At 50.0% G+C, this 16863-nt stretch overlaps 2 long non-coding RNA genes across 4 annotated transcripts; one reads left to right on the forward strand and one right to left on the reverse strand.

Annotated features, from left to right (window-relative positions):
* Nucleotides 1-6331: 6331 nt before the first annotated feature.
* On the reverse strand, nt 6332-8597 carry Gm32449. 2 transcript variants are annotated; one of them, XR_001784956.2, is made up of 3 exons: nt 7792-8597; nt 7380-7483; nt 6332-7181 (listed from the first exon to the last, which is right to left on the reverse strand). It is a non-coding gene; the product is annotated as a predicted gene, 32449 (long non-coding RNA). The 2 variants fall into 2 exon arrangements; XR_001784957.2 differs by having other exon boundaries at nt 7380-8397; nt 8512-8575.
* A 1968-nt stretch (nt 8598-10565) lies between these two features.
* On the forward strand, nt 10566-16537 carry Gm40320. Of its 2 annotated transcripts, XR_001784958.2 has the most exons (3): nt 10566-11107; nt 12053-12298; nt 16448-16537. It is a non-coding gene; the product is annotated as a predicted gene, 40320 (long non-coding RNA). The 2 variants fall into 2 exon arrangements; XR_868503.3 differs by lacking the exon at nt 16448-16537 and having other exon boundaries at nt 12053-12306.
* Nucleotides 16538-16863: the final 326 nt, after the last annotated feature.

Genomic DNA, 16863 nt, shown 5'->3' on the forward strand with positions numbered 1-16863 from the left:
TAACTGAGATGGCTCAGTTACTTCCTGGAACAATAGTTCCAAGGGATCTGAGGCCTCTGGGCCTCCTCGCTTACATGCACAAACCTACCCACAATTTAACACAAACATTTAATTTTTAAAAAAATATTAGGAAGTTGACTAACAATAAATAGGGGCATACTGTACTGCATCAGGAAGATGAGGGCTATAATAGAAAAGGAAGATAGATAACATGGCATGTTACACAAGGCCACAGGTAAGCTGGGAACAGTCTCTGCATACCCAAGTGTGTGCATGCTGGAATGGCTCCAGGAAAACCTGGCATATGTATGGAAAAGACCCGGTTCTCGGAAAGACGGGTCTGGCCACAGAATAAAGATAGTGTTTCTGTGGTGATAAAGGTTTGTCTTAAACCTGTTCCTGTCACATAGTGGTGTCTGACTGTTCATGACAGCCATCTTGAGCCTCATACTTAACTCGGACATTATTTTTAACCCTGTTCACTCCCATCTCTGTGAACCCTGAGTCCTTAAGAGTTAAGTCCTATTCCCAAGGTCTTGCAGAGAAAAAGCCTGAGATTTGTGACTTGACTCCTGAGGTAATGGTGTCACACTTGCTTTTGGACACTGGTAGACTCAACTACCCATTGATCTTGTGCTTGCAGGGTTGCCAGTGTAGTTTTAGTCAACACACATGGAATGGTTTGCAGATAACCTAAAAATAAATTAGAAACCTCCCTTCCAGAATGTAAGCATGCCAATCACAGGAGACCACCAAAAAGAAAGACACAAAGGCCGGGCTGAGATGGGTGCCAATAGAAAGCAGGTAGTGGTCTTGTCAAAAACAGCACAAGGCCGGATGTACTAGTGTGTGAGAGTGGTCCTTGCCTACATGGTGTGCACCTTTCACTAACGAAGAAGCTATGAAGATAGTTTGGATTTTAGGATGTGAGAGAGGCTGTCTCTGCTCATAGCAGGGAATGTTGTCATCTCAGAAGGACCTCACTGTGTGGCACTATGAACACACCTTGGTTCTATCAGCCATGTATGAACTACTAAGAGAACCCTGGACAATCCAAAGGACTGGTCATTACCAGACACCAGGACATAGAAATGCCACTGGGTTGCATTCTCTAATATAGTGAAGACTGAATGATAAACAGCTAAAACTACTGGGATATTTACTAAAACCCAAATCCCACCTAAGGGCTGGAGAGATGGTTCCGTCGGTAAAATGCTTGCTTTGTAAGCGTGCAGATCACAGTTGAAGCCTCAGCACCAGGTAAAAGCCAAGATGTGCCCACCATCTGAGGCTTGGGAAGAGAATGCAGAGCATATCAAGAAGGGAGGAGGTGTTTCTGTAGAAAGCTCTGGGGGGAAAAAAAACTGGCTTCTGAGGCTATGCACTGGAATAGCCATTTCTGGGCAGCTGAGGCAGAGGTGACCCCTGTGATCGGAGGGCGGCCTTGCTATTCATCAGAACTGTCAGGGCTAAGTAGGAATGGCAGCAGCCACCCACAGAGCCGGCTTCAGGGTTGTCGGTGTCCCACCATCCTCTAACCAGGTGACCCTAGCAGACAGAATAAATGGTGCTCAGAGCAAGGCTGGGCTCTGCTAGGATCTAATGGCTAATGGAATCCTCACTGCAGGGCCTCTGTGGTCTCGGAGGAAGTCAGTCGCATAGGCCCGCAGAGTTCAAAGGAACCCTAGCCCAGTCTGCATCTCCAAAGGCCTCCAAGGATTAGTTTTCTGAGTGTCCCTGGAGTCCATCTCAGCTTGTCAGACTGGGTGCCAGGTGTCTATCTGCTAAGGCATCTGGCCAGTCTATGTCAGAGGATCAGGTCATAGCCCTATGGCTGGCCTCTGAGTGGGTAAAGCACCTCCTTTACCAATGAGTGTTGCTGAGGCCCCAAATCCATCTTGGACTCTTGCTTTTTTCCCTCTAGATCCATCTCCCTCCTCTCCCTTTCTCTTGACTTCTTCAGGGTAGAGATAGAGCCACTCTGCCCATACCCTCCTCACCACAGGTCCTCTCTGTCTCTCTGTCTCTGTCTCTGTCTCTGTCTCTGTCTCTCTCTCTCTCTCTCTCTCTCTCTCTCTCATTCTGTGTGTCCGTCTTCCCATCTCTCATCCCTACCCATCTCAGCTCAGTCTCTGCACAAGCCTAGGGATGCCGGCACCCGTCCCCTGAGGTTAACTTTGGAGCTCAGACATGCCCACACTTAGGTTAAAATGATTCCTTGTGAACCAGACTCATTTACGTGACAGCCCCGCCCTTCCCAGAGGCTTCAAAAGGCTTTGTGGGAGGAGAAGATGGACCATCTAGCACTTAGAAACTTGCCCTGAAGCTGGGAGCCTCAACGTCCTCAGGGAGCCTGTGTCCGTGCAGTGAGTGAGCAACTACTCAGCTTGTGGGAAGGCAGCACCAGACTGTAGAGGGGTGGGGTGGGGGGGGGGCGGGGGCGGGAACAAAATGGGCTTGTTCCTCACAAAGATCCAGTTTTACTCCATAGGTCCATAGTGGGACACTGGGAACCCAGGCTCCTTGATGCAGCTGTGGGGCCTGGAGTCAGTTCCTTTACCTCTCTGAGCCTCCATGTCCTCAACCTGTGCCACAGGGCAAAGCATGGTATTTTCCAGAATGTGAGGCAAGCATCAGCTAAGCAGGCAAGATCCTTCGCTTGCAGCCTGGTCAGGGGTGAGGGCTTGGCTAGCTTAGCCGTCACTTCCTGCCCCCCCCCAACAGGATGGCACTTGTGATATTGGATCTTATAGAAATGCTGTCACTTGCTCATCAGAGCTGGCTGTCCCCGGTGACTGACCCAGGTGGCCTTAACAGCTGAGGCCGTGGCTGGGAGCACAGGGACAGTGGATGTTGGCAGAGGTTTGCAGTATCCTTGACCTGGCAGTGACCCCAGAATGATTCCTGAGAACCCCTTAGTTGAAGGCCCCAGAGTGACAGCCAAGACAGGATGGGCTGACCTTTCTTTGCAGGGAGCCAAGCCCTGCCAGAGCAGGGAGTCACTTCCAGTTCTCTGAAAGCAAATATTGACAGGCTGTGACTGAGGTCACAGGCCAGGTGCTTGTCCCTGGCAAGGCAATTAGGCGCAGGCAGAGCCCTGCCTAGAGACCCTGGGAGTTGCCAGCCTCTAGGCTGTGACAGGCTACTCTAGAGCCCCTCTCGTATCTGCACCCACATGTCTATCAGCTGTGTAGCGGGAAGCTCGCCTTCATCTTTGGTAGAACTGACTTCAAAGCCAGAAGGCCTGGTGCACAGTTCCTAACTACCTCGCTACCAATCTCCATGGACTTCTTTTTAAGCAGGTGACCAGGGGAAAGTGCTGGCTTTCATTCTTTTCCTATCACTTCTTATTCTTACTTAAAATGATATTTTATTTAAAAAATGCTCCATAGGTATGTTTATCTGAGGACTGTAGTTCAGGAGCTCTTAAGAAACCAGTTCCCAGCTGGACAGTGGTGGCGCATGACTTTAACCCCAACACTTGGGAGGCAGAGGCAGGCAGATTTCTGAGTTCGAGGTCAGCCTGGTCTACAAAGTGAGTTCCAGGACAGCCAGGGCTATACAGAGAAACCCTGTCTTGAAAAAACAAAATAAAAATAAAAAAGAAAGAAAGAAAGAGAGAGAGGGAGGGAGGGAGGGAAGAAGGGAGGGAGGGGGAGAGAGAGAGAGAAAGAGAAAGAGAGGAAGAAAGAAGAGAAGAGAAAAGAAAAGAAAAGAAAAGAAAAGAAAAGAAAAGAAAAGAAAAGAGGAAAAAAAAAAAAAAGAAGCCAGTTCCTGGACGGGAGAGATGGCTTAGTGGCTAAGAGCACTGACTGTTCTTCCAGAGGTTCTGAGTTCAATTCCCAGCAACCACATGGTGGCTCACAACCATAGATCTGATGCCCTCTTCTGAAGGCAGCTACAGTGTACTCATACACATAAAATAAATATATCTTTAAAAAGGAAGGAAGGAAGGGAGGAAGGAAGGAAGAGAGGAAGGGAGGAAGGAAGGAAGGAAGAAGGAAGGAAGGGAGGGAAGGAGGGAGGGAGGGAGGAGGAAGAGAGGAAGGGAGGGACGGAGGGACGGAGGGAAAGGAGAAGAAACCAGTACCCTTTCATGTCTCTAGCTCTCTCCTAGTCTCTAGTCTCCTAGTCTCTAGTTGGCTCCTGGCAGGCTGAGGACCCAGGGAAGTGTACAAATGACCCTCACCCATAGGTCTACTCTATTAGTTTACAAATCAAGTAGACAAAGTGACTGATGGTGAAGTACTGTAAACATTCACTGTGTTGGCCCCTGCACAATGCCCTGGAGGGCTCTGACTATAGAGTATCCCAAATGTGTGCATGTGCTGTGTGCGTGGCCTTTCCATCCCAGCTTCTGTGGCCTCCCCACACCACAGCCTGAGCTCTGGCCAGCTTCTCCCACACACCACTGTGGCTAACCTTGAAGGCCTGGGCTTGACTGCATAGACAGCCCCCACTGGGAAGAAGGCAATATGGAGACCAGGGCCAAGAAGGTCCTGGGTGCCAGCCTGGCCAGGAATCTCCGGGCCTGGGATATTGTGAGATGGGATGAAGATGCCCCTAAAAGTTCTGCATGAGGCCCAGACCAGGACCACTTTTGGCGAGATTCAAGGGCAAGACAGGCCCTATGCAGTGTTCACAGTGTGCAGAGGGCTTCTTCTACAGGAAACACTTAGCATCCAGGGAAATGTTTACCAGGCATTGCTAAGAGACTGAGGCCAGGGCTTGTTTCCATCCCCAGCATCTTTAACATTAACTTGCTTATCCCCCAGAAGCCGTGACAGGTCAGCACCTCCAGGTCCTTCCTGGGTTCCCGGATGCTGCAGCATCATGTCAGTTGAGGTGTTTTGAGTCACCAAGCAGCAGGAAGGGCCACGGAACAGTTCTTTTCCATGTGTCCGTCTCCACAAACTGTGAGTCAGGCTTCAAGACGCTCAAGAAATTCTAGGTTGTTATCAGGACTACCGGTGCAAGGCAGGTGTGAGGCTTGAGGGCCCGCTGTCATGGGGGACTGGCAGTAAATTACTTGAGTTAGGTTTTTTAAATGTGTGTGTGTGTGTGTGTGTGTGTGTGTGTGTGTGTGTGTGTGTGTGTGCACGTGCTCATGTGCAAGTGTGTATATTGTCTGTTAGGCATGGTTATATGTGTGCATGCATGCAGAAACCTCAGATTTTTGTTTTGTTTTGTTTTTCAAGACAGGGTTTCAAGCCGGGCAGTGGTGGTGCACACCTTTAATCTCAGCACTTGGGAGGCAGAGGCAGGCAGATTTCTGAGTTCGAGAAACCCTGTCTCAAAAAAAAAAAAAAAAAAAAAAAAAGAAAAGAAAAAAAAAAAAAAAGACAGGCTTTCTCTGTGTAGCCCTGGCTGTCCTGGAACTCACTCTGTAGAACAGGCTAGCCTCGAACTCAGATATCTCCCTGCCCCTCCCCCGCCCCTGCCCTTGCCCCTGCCCCTGCCCCTGCCCCTCCCCCGCCCCCGCCCCCGCCCCTGCCCCTGCCCCTGCCCCTGCTCCTGCTCCTGCCTCCCAAGTGCTGGGACTAAAGGCGTGCCACCACCGCTCAGTGAAACCTCAGCTTTGAGCATCTCCCTTTATTCCTCTCTACCTTGCTTTCTGAGACAGGCTCTCACTGGAACAGGTGCTCACTAACTACGCTAGGCTGGCCGGCCAGGGAGCTCTAGGGGTCTACCTGTGTCTCCCTCTCCAGCACTGCAATTGCAGACCAAACCCAGATGTTTACATGGATCCTGGGGATCTGAACTCAGGTCTTCACGCTCATTCAGCAAGCGTGTTGCCAGCTGGGCCAGCTTCTCATCCTCTGTCTTAGATTCCTCTCCTGAGTAGCATACCAGCCAGGCTCTCTTCCTTCATTCTTCTCTCCCGGACCCTTTTGCAAAGGATGCTCAGAAGACTTGGTGGGCTCACAAGGTCCTCTGGCCCCTCTGGTAATCGCCTCTGGATTTTGGCATGGGTTTAATCCATGCTTGAATATTAATATACAGGCTGATTATTCAAGGGCTGGAACGATCCCCACAAGTGAGGGAATAATGAAGTAGGTGTGTTAGTTGAAAACAGTAACAGTGTTTTATTGACGTTATTTAGTTTGGGGTAAAATAATGAATGAGCTGGTAGCCCATGAGCTAATCATGAAGGAAGACAGGCAGCCTGGGGGTCGTTTTCATTTTCCGGTATGGGAAGTAGAAATCTGGAGGCTTTAGGCTCACATAGGTGCCCCTGTGTGGCCATCACACATAGGGAGTTCATACTCTCTCAGTACTTGGGGAACTTTTCAAACACAAAGAACTCTTTGAGAGTGTTTATTTATTTTTTTTATTGTGTATTATGAAGTAAACAGGTCTGAGGTTATAAAAGACTTTGCCCCTGATGTCCTATTTTGCCAAGTATTGACGTTGTCTTCTTTAGGGTCTGTCTGGTTCAAGACCAAACAACAGCCTGGAAATGCCCGTGGTTACTGTGGCAGAGTTAAATACGAACACTACAAATGGGCAGAGGGCCGCATTGCACAAGACAGAGCTGACAGGGTGTCACATGGTGGGAGAGGCTGAGGCAAAGGTGGGGTGCTGTCCCTTCAGGTACAGTGAGAAGGCGTCGATCCCTCCACCTTGAGACCGACTCGGGGCTGCAGCTCGGTGGGATGTTCTCGCTGTGTGGCCCAGGCTTGGCCTCACACTTAAAGCAATCCTCCTGGCTTATTCGGCCTCTGGAACCTCTAGGCCTCCAGCATGTCCCACCATACCCAGTAATTCCTTGGAGCTGGAGTTACAGGCGTTTGTGAGGTACTCCGTGTGGGTTCTGGGAACCTAACTGAGCCACTGGAGCCATCTCTCCAGACATGACGGTCATTCCTTTTGGCTTTAAAAGGCCCAAGTATGTGTTCCAGCAAAGTTGAGATGGTTCTTCTGTCTCTTTCCTGACTGCCTCCTTGATGACCAGATGTCGAGCTGACCAAGAAGACCAGAAGAGAAGACCCCGTGCTTCCTTAGCTTAGAGAGCAACTGCAGTGTGGCCAGGGAAAGTTCCAGCGTCTGGTGGTCAGACAGGGCTTTTCTGCAGGCTGCAGTGTGTGGAGTCTTGGTCCCTGTTTGGGGTGGAGCCTAAGGTCTCTGCTTGAGTAGCATTCTTCCACCAATGGCAGAAGAAACAGGCGGAGGAAGGCCAGCTAGGGGGAAGAACATTCCCTGCGCTTCAGAGTGAGAGGCGAGACTGACTAAAATCCAGCCTCGCACTCCACCCCCCCTGCACGCCCCCCCACCTCCCCCCCACCCCCCCACCCCCCCACCCCCCCTGCACACCCCCCCTCCCCACACCCCCTGCACGCCCCCCCCCCCCCCCCCGCAATCCTCCAGCCTGCTGTGACCTGGGCCTTCATTTCCTGGTGGAGATTTCCAAGAATTGAGCGGTACTCAGTGAGGTGCTGAAGTGCTGAGAAGAAAGGCCCCTTCCTTGTTCCATAGGCTTACCCTGCGGGAAAAGAAAGATGCACAAATGGATATCAGTAACCACCACCGCCATAGAAATAATACAAACCAAGGGCTTCAGAGGGGAGAGGGAGGAATCCTGTCGAGAGCCAGAGAGCCTTGAGAGCTCTCTCAGAGAAGGCTTTAAGGGATGTGTGGGCGCTTGCTGATGGGTACAGTGAGAAGGTATGACTGGTTCCAAGGAAATGGTCAATATACATCCTTCTAGGGACTCTCAGTTCCCGGCCCCTGAAGATCTGACTCACTGAACCTGAAGCAGGACCCGGGATGCTGGATGCTTGAATTACTCACAGCCTCCCAGTGTGCCTCTTGTTCCAAGGACCTTGTGTTCCAGAAGACTTGCAGCATGGCATTATAGCATCTCTCCGTGGAAATGCAAAGCCGTGGATATCACTGGGGTTTGGGAGGCAGGGCTAAGCAATGTTGGGGGGGAGGAGCCGTAAGGGACTCCCTTTGTGTGGATCCTGTGACCACAACTCTCATCCGAGGACAGCTCAAGTGTAGGGCGTCCTGACACTTGTGCACGAAGGATAAGAGGTATGTCAGGACATCTCTCTGAGTAGACGCGGGCCCCAGGGCTCCAAGCCACCTTGGGTCCTACAGCTGGGGCCAGGTGTCTTGCCAGAGATTGTGCCGATATTTCTAACAGGATTCCATCAGGCAGACAGGACCTGTCCTGGCCAGAGGGGCTGGAGACCAGGATGGAGCTCAAACTTTTAGACCATGGAGGCTAAACTGACAGCTAGCCAGCCAGCGCACAGGTGGCTGTGGCACCAGGGCACATGAGGAGGAGGATGATGGTGATGATGGTGATGGTGATGATGATGGAGAGCATCAGCTTGCCATTAGCGGGATGCAGTGTGGATTCAGATTCGGAGTTAGGTTTGGAGGCAGCACCTGGCAGGGGTGGGAGTCTGCCGAGCTGTCTGGAACCTTAGTAAACTGCCGCCTTCCCAGTTCCCCATCCTCCCTGAACCCTCCGCTGCCCTGTGCACTTCCGCAGTCTCTTACCTGCTCGTTCACTCCTCTGTATCTCCCTTCTGATGGGATGCTCACAACCTGTTTCCCATAGAGATAACTGAAAAAAAAATATCTCATGTGTGAGAGAGAATGTTCCCCTAGGGGTGCTGGCTTTATAGAGGCATGCTGTGGTACCTGACTTTATATGGAATTGAGGGATTTGAACCCAATCCCTCGCCTTTGCAGTCCACATACTGTACCTATCATGCACTGAGCTATCTCTCCGGCCCAGATAGAATTCTAAAGAGGAAACTGTAAGGATGGTCAGAGTGTGCCCTGCAGGAGTTGGGCCCCGGAAAGGCTGTTTCCTTTCCTCTGTATGTTCTTTTAAAGAGGAAATGGCTCAGTTGGTGTTCAGCCTGCGCCACATGGATGGGCAAATGTGAACGTGTCCTGGATTCTTCTTTCTCATTTTAAAGACAGCTTCTCACTCTGTAGCCTAAGCTGGCCTTGACTTGGAGGGCCTCCTCTTGCCTCCATCTCACTAGTGTTAGGATGACAGGCATGTGACACTCCTACCATCCAGCTTAACTCCCCATTCTTTCTCAGAGTAGTGTGAAGTGTAGCTTAGACCTGCTAAGACATCTCTAAATACTCAAATGTGCTGATCTAAAATTAAAACCATGTTCTTACCGACACAGCACCGGCAAGCTCACAAATATGACATCACAATCCCGTCTGTCGCCAAATACCAAGCCTGGATTCAGTTCTTCCCCCATGGCTTCCCCATAAAGTTTTGGCACAAAGCCATCACAAATGTCAAGCTAAGAGCCCACCTTGGGCGGCGGGGGGGGGGGGGGGACGGGGGACGGGGACGGGGACGACACACACGCTTTTAATCCCAGCACTCAAGGAAGCAGAGGCAGGCTAATCTCTGAGTTTGAGGCCAATTTGGTCTATAAAGTGAGTCCAGGACTGCCTGGGCTACACAGAGGAACCTTGTCTCAAGCACGCAAACAAACAAAAACAAAAACAACAACAACAACACCAAAAACAATGCGAAAAGAAAAGGAAAAAGTCAGGACAAGCTGAGGAGCTTTACTGAGAACGTTGGTCTATCTGGTTCCTGGTTCTGCAATGAGTATTTACTACACCTTTATGCTAACCTCCCCATCTTTGCCTCTGCTACTCAGTCTCGGGGCAGGGGGCGGGTCTTGCCTTTCTGAGTTAGACGCAGACATCAGCCACTTCCCCACAGATGCGTCAGCACAGGTGCCTCGGCATTTCTTCATTTTCTCTTTCCGTGTGAAATCTACAAGCAATGAAACACACAGATTTTAAGTACTGTATTCATTGTGTTAAGACGTCTCCGGCTGTCCAGATGGGTCAGCAGGTGAAGAATGCTGCTGCCAAGCCTGATGATGTCAGCTCCATCTCTGGGGCGGACATGGTGGAAGCAGAGAACTGACTTTCACAGAGTGTCCCCTGCCTTACACACATGCACTGTGGCACATGTGCACACATGCATCTGTAGTACACACACACACGCTAAATAAAATGTAATTTTAAAAAGCCAAAGTCGCCCGGTGGTGGTGGCGCACGCCTTTAATCCCAGCACTTGGGAGGCAGAGGCAGGCGGATTTCTGAGTTCGAGGCCAGCCTGGTCTACAAAGTGAGTGCCAGGACAGCCAGGGCTACACAAAGAAACCCTGTCTCGAAAACAAACAAACAAACAAAAAAAGCCAGGCGTGGTGGCGTACACCTTTAATCCCAGCACTCGGGAGGCAGAGGCAGGCGGATTTCTCAGTTCGAGGCCAGTCTGGTCTACAAAGTGAGTTCCAGGACAGCCAGAACTAATCAGAGAAACCCTGTCTTGAAAAAAAAAAAAAAAACAAAAAACAAAAAAAACAAAAAACAAAAAAAGAAAAGAAAAAAAATCATTTGCCGGGCGTGGTGGCTCACGCCTTTAATCCCAGCACTTGGAAGGCAGAGGCAGGCGGATTTCTGAGTTCAAGGCCAGCCTGGTCTACAAAGTGAGTTCCAGGACAGCCAGGGCTATACAGAGAAACCCTGTCTTGAAAAACCAAAAAAAAAAAAAAAAAAAAAAAAAAAAGCCAAAGTCATTTGTCTGTGCCACAGACAAATTTACCAGATTGACCTCTAGCCAACCATGCCCTAGTCTTTCCTGTTAAAATGTTATATGAATGGCATCGTATTGAGCTGTGTGTGGTAGTAATATCTCTTTTAACATAAATGTAAGAGATCTGATCAGATTCCCCTGTGGTGTCCATAGTTCCTGTCACCCAGCTAATGTTGTCGCTGCTCCCTTGCCACCCCTTTCACCACCCAGCTTCCGAGTGTCATGGCACTGCCCCATGCAGCCACCAGGAGGCGCTGGTGCACTTTGTAGGATTTACGCTCTTGCGCCTGCAAAGAAACACAATGTTCTTGCAGGAAGTGAGTCTTAAGATCCCCCCCCCCTCCGCCCCTCCCATGGTGTTTCTTGTTCTGTAGTATTTAACAGCAGTGTTTGTTCCGTTGCTCAGTGTTTACCGAATACCCACTGGGTCTCCAGGCATTGTGCCACGCACTGGGGGCGGCACAGAAACGGAAGGCTGCCTGCCTCTGGTACAATAGGAGACATCAGGTGGGTGGCAGCTGGTGTGGGTACCGTTCAAAAAGCAGTAATATCAGGAATGAGGGGAAGAATCCAGAAGGTTCTGGAACATAAATATGTCTAGGGAGGCTGAAAAAGTGTGAGTGCGGAGCTGAGGAATGCAGACGGCATTCTTGTGGGATGGCGCTGGCCCTGGGGCCCCGCATGGGGGACCTCGGAAGGCAGAGAACCCCCCACCACGCCCATTTGGGAGATGTCAGGGTGTACACCGGGGATCACATAGAAGAATGACAGAAGACGAGCTATGAACCCTGAGGGAGTGGACAAGACATTCTCAGGAGAGGAAAGAAGGCTTGTTCTGGAATGTTCTCTGAGTGTTCTTATTTTGAAGTTTGATTTTTTTTTTTTTAAAGAAAAAGACCTTTGCATTACATGTTTCTGGGAGTTATCTTGCTTGTGTTTCCTGTTACAGAAAAGCATCACCCCGAGGCTGGTTAAAGCCCAAGATGATTCTATTTTGCGCCATTGTGATAAGGTCCAAACTCAATCCCTTAGGATCCTGTGGAAGTGACTGGGGAGCAGAGACAGGGGTCAGTGGGTAGAAAAGGCTCAGGAGGACCAACCTGGCTGGGGAGTTGCTGTTGAAGGTGCGCAGGGCCAGCAGACATCAAGGGGGAGGGGAGGTGTGTTGGGGAGGGGGGGTTCCTTTCCCTGGGACCTGGCCAGATTCTTACCCTAGGCCAGACTGCTTGCTGCCCAGCGTCTTCAAGAGGGCTTCTCTTCTTGCCTCAGGCGGGGAAAAAAGTCACATTTTCAGTAGCTGCAGGTTTTGTTCCTTTGGAAGACGGAATCTCACTCTGTGGCTCAGACCTCAAATCCATGACCGTCCTGCCTCAGGTGTACGCCATCATACCCAAGTCGTAAACATTTTCTCTTGCCTTTTTTCTTTCTCTGTGTCTGTGTGTCTGTATGCAGGCACTCTCAGGTGCATACGGAGGCCAGAAGAGGGCGTCAGATCCCCCGGGCCTGGAGTTACAGACGACTGACTGTGGACTGCCAATACAGGGTGGGGTGACGGGGTGGGAGCTGGAGGAAGGTCCTCTTCAAGAGCAGCAAACGCTCTAAACCACGGTGCTGAGGACTCCTCTTCCCCACCTAAACAGCCTTGAAACGAAGCAGCAGCGGGCAAAGCGTGACTCAGAAAAAATAAAGAAGTAGCAGGTAAATGACTTCAGCAAGCCTTTGTTCCCACCTTTGCTGAACGGAATGGTGTTCAGCACCTAAAATAGATTTCCAGAATAAACAAACCGAGGGCAGACTTTCAGCCTGTTAGTTAATAGACTGATTTACATAAGTCCACAGTGGCCGACAGAAGCGTGCTCTCCCTAGTCTATTAAGTTTGAGGTGAAATGTTTCCTTGAAACAAACAAACAAACAAAAACAAAAGCCTTTTCACTAACGAAGGGCAATCCAGCCCTGGCCCTGGGTTCGAATCCAACACCCTGGCAGAGTGGATGAGAGACTCTAGTTTCTCTTACTATGAAGCTGGGATAATAATAGTGTTGTTCACAGCATACGCCAAGCGAAAGTGTGCCAGGCCTGGGCACAGTTCCCACAGTTCTCTGGTTGGCATCAGCTCATCTTGGGTTTGCTTATAGAAGATGAAGGGCAGCCAGTTCACTGTAAATTAGAAGGGACGCCTTCACGTCTCAAGCTCTCCTGTGACACTTTAGACCCCATCAATGCTACAGCCAGCACTTAGAGATCTCTCCTCCCTCCTATGTCACCACGGACGTTAGCAACCGAGCAAGATGTGCGAACCTAGGAACACACGGAGCACCAAGCCTAAAGACCCAAGTTCCATCCTTGAGACCTGCCCGGTAGAAGGAGAGAACTCTCACAAGTTGCCCTCTGCACGTGTACCGTAGCAAACTTCACGTGGAGAAACATTTTAAACTAGGAAACAGGCTCCCTCTGATCCACAGCACACAGAGAGATGCAGTGAACGCCATATGAGGCTGGAGCTGGGCACCATGGCCCTGAGCTGCTGCCAGGAGCCATCAGCTTTGGTTCTGCCCGTGCTTTCTGTCTCCTGACTCAGCAGTGCGGGTCCTCCTGGCTGTAGCCTCCTCATCCCGCTGTGTTGGCTGAGCATCTGGAAACCGTGCTCCCTGCATCTGCTCTGCCCTCCGCTGTGCTGTGCATGGTTGAGATTCACTCTGAGTAACCTGCCCTTGCTGGTTCCTTGGCGCTTAAATGTCTAAAGATCTTACACACAACAGTTTTTCTTAGGACTTATTTTGGTTTTTTGGAAATACAGTCTTACTCCATAGCCCTGGCTGGCCTTGGACTCATAGCAATCCTGCTTTTCTTTATAGCTTATGTGTGGGGATTACAGATATGAATCAGCCCCCTGGATTCCCTTTTTTTGTTTGTTTTTAATGTGTATGGGTGTTATGCTTGCATGTATGTGAGTGCCTGATGCACTCAGAGGCCACTGGAGGGCATCAGGTCCCCTAAAACTGGAATACAGACAGTGTGAGCCACCATGTGGGTGCTAGGAATGGAATTTGGGTCTTCTGCAAGAGCAGCTAGTGTTCTTAACCCCCGAGTCATCTTTCTAGACCCTGGATACTCTTTTTTTTTTTTTTTTTTTTTTTTTTTTAAATATGAGTACACTGTTGCATCTTCAGACACACCTGAAGAGGGCATTGAATCCCATTTCAGATGGTTCTGAGCCACCACGTGGTTGCTGGGAATTGAACTCAGGACCTCTGGAAGAACAGTCAGTGCTCTTAACCGCTGAGCCATATCTCTAGCCCCTGGATACACTTTTAATTTTGGAATTAAGTAAGCAGATATCTAAAGACATATCTAGTTGAAAACTTACTTTCATGCCTAATAACAGTCAAAATATTCTAAATTCCATGTCACAGAAATTCAAAACTTCATTTTAGTAAATAAGACTTTTAGGTGAAGTCTTTAATCCCAGTACTTGGGAGACAGTTACATGGTAAGACCATGTCAAAAAAAAAAATAAAAGAAAGAGCGGGGCAGTAGTGGTGGCGCACACCTTTAATCCCAGCACTGGGGAAGCAGAGGCAGGCGGATTTCTGAGTTCGAGGCCAGCCTGGTCTACAAAGTGAGTTCTAGGACAGCAAGGGCTACATAGAGAAACCCTGTCTCAAAAAAATAAATATGAGAGAGAGAGAGAGAGAGAGAGAGAGAGAGAGAGAGAGAGAGAAAGTCCTCAGAGACTTGAATGGTTTTATTAGTTGTCACTGCCTGGTGATGATGAGTTCCTGTCATGGTTGCTGTCACTTGAGGAGGGCACCCATCTGCAAACACAGACCAAACAGTCTGAATTACCTGGGTGATGTCTTAGAGTAGTCAGCGATGTTGACTGTGAAGGGCAGCCATCCCCAGCACTCAGCAGTATCCAGCACTGTGCTCTTGGGGGCCTCAGCAGGGATCTGTCACTCTCTGGCTTTGTGTGGCTTTTAGCCACACTGTTACAGCCAAAATGTCCCACATAGTATCTCCCTTGTCACATGGCTGTCTACCTTCTGCCTATGTGGCTTTGGGTCCAAGTCTTAGGATACCCGTCATTGAAATTGGCCTGTCACTAGTGTGACCCCATCTTAAAGATAACCCGTCTCTAAAGTCTCTGCTCCCACTGAGGTCATAGGTTGCCCTGCTAATTAAGGTCAAAGTCTACCATTGTCCTGACAGCCTTCTGGGCTCAGCCCATAAGGACTTCCTTCACTAGCAGGGCTTCCCCTTCTCTGACCTTAACCACCACACACCTCTACCTGCAGAATGTCAGGTCACCTTGGTTAAGATTACAGGTTCTACTTCCTTTCTCCCGATAGAAGATAGAACCCATTCAGCCAGCACCTGTGATTTCTGGACTGCCTCGCTATGCTAATGAGGTCTTTCAGTACCTTAAGCCTTCAGTCAATGACCTTTGCCCATCCTCGATATTCTGACCCCACCCTGTCCCCAAAGCTATATAATCATTGAATTGCCCCCAGGTAACGTTGATATCTACCTCCTAACAGCTGGTCCCAGTGTCATCTGTATGTACACACAAGGCTTCCAAACCCCCATCCTCACCCCATCCCCCACCCCCACCCCCACCCTGTCCATAGTCTCTGTTCCCTTTGCCCTCTTGAACCAATATTGGCTTATGATCCCTGAGGGCAGGGATGGTCACAGTCATATTCTCAGGTTCCTGTAGGCATGAGTTGGGGGGGGGGGCACATACAGTATGGTGCAGTGTCTGGGCTGGTACCTAATTTTCTTCCACCAGGTCCTATCCCCAACGAGCTAACTTCCTCCAGCTAGGACCCACCACCCCAGAGACCTATAACGTCTTCCCACATAAGAGCCAGGCCTCAACCACTTGGCTGTGGGGACATCTACACATCACTCTTCATCTGCCACAGAGGACAGTGCGTCCCCCACATACACTTCAGCAGGATACACAGAGTGGGTCATACAGGAGGGACTTTGCAGCAGAGCAGGAAGGGCTTCCCAACCCTGCAGTCCACAGCAGTAAAGCATCCACAGACACCATTATCCACCGGGAAAGAGCTCCTCTAGTAATTAGGAAAAGCTTCCAACCTAACTTGCCGTGGCGCCTGCCTCTATTAACTTATCTTCCTCACCAGTGATGCGGAGGAAATGTCCGGTTAATGACTCTGATCACACTTGCTCTTTCTTCTCCCTCAGAGGTCTTGTGTGCGCACGAGGCCTCTCAGACTTCTCATCTGTAGTGGGACTCTAGAACCTACTTGTTAATGGGAGATCCTGCCTCACCCATAGGCTGAGCTCTTCCTGCACAGGTGGGAGTCTCTGGACAATGTAAGGGAGTACTTATAACAGTTTAAGGCTTGCATTGTTTTTTTTTGTATATCCCCTTCCCGGGCCAAGGAGGCCACAGGCTTTTTGCTCCTCTGGAAGTGATCACTGATCCTATCTGCTGTAGTTCAGATCTGGAAAATGTCCCCCCACCGCCCCCAGATATCCATGTACTAATGCAAGTCCCTATCCATCATGCTTTGGGAGGTGGTGGAACACTTAGGAGATGGTGGAACATTTAGGAGGTGGGACCTAGTGGAGGAGTTAGGACGTTGCAGGAAGTGGAGCCTGGTAGGGGAAATTGGGGGATGGGAACCTCTGAAACCATGAGCCAGATTAATCACTCTTTCTCACTGTGGTGGTTTGGATACGCTTGGCCCATAGGAAGAGGCACTATTAGGAGGTGTGGCCTTGTTGGAGGAAGTACATCACTGTGGGAGTAGGCTTTGAGATCCTATGCTCAAGCTCTGCCCATTGTGAAAGAGATCCTCCCCTCTTCCTGCCTAGAGGAGACAGGGTCCTCCTGGCTGCTTTTGGATCAAGATGTAGAACTCTCGGCTGCTCCAACAACCATGTCTGCCTGCGCATTGCCATGCTTCCCGCCATGACGATAACAAACTGAACCTCTGAAACTGCAAGCCAGCCCCAATGAAATGTTTGCCTATATAAGAGTTGCCTTGGTCATGGTGTCTTCTCACAGCAATAAAACCCTGGCCGAGACACTAAGTTGATTTACCTGGAGCTTCTCTCGCAGCAACAGAGCACTAAGTAACAGTGTCACTATAAGACAGGCTCCCTTCCAACCACACTGGAGAACTCAAGGATCCTCCTCTGCCTGCAGTCACCTCCTATTGCCCAGGAAGAGTCCTGGATGACATGTATATAACCCCCTCTTAGATAAGTGGCCTCTCCCAATGAGCTTC

The sequence above is a fragment of the Mus musculus genome, chromosome 5 (assembly GCF_000001635.26).
Source record: "Mus musculus strain C57BL/6J chromosome 5, GRCm38.p6 C57BL/6J".
NCBI classification, from domain to species: Eukaryota; Metazoa; Chordata; class Mammalia; order Rodentia; family Muridae; genus Mus; species Mus musculus.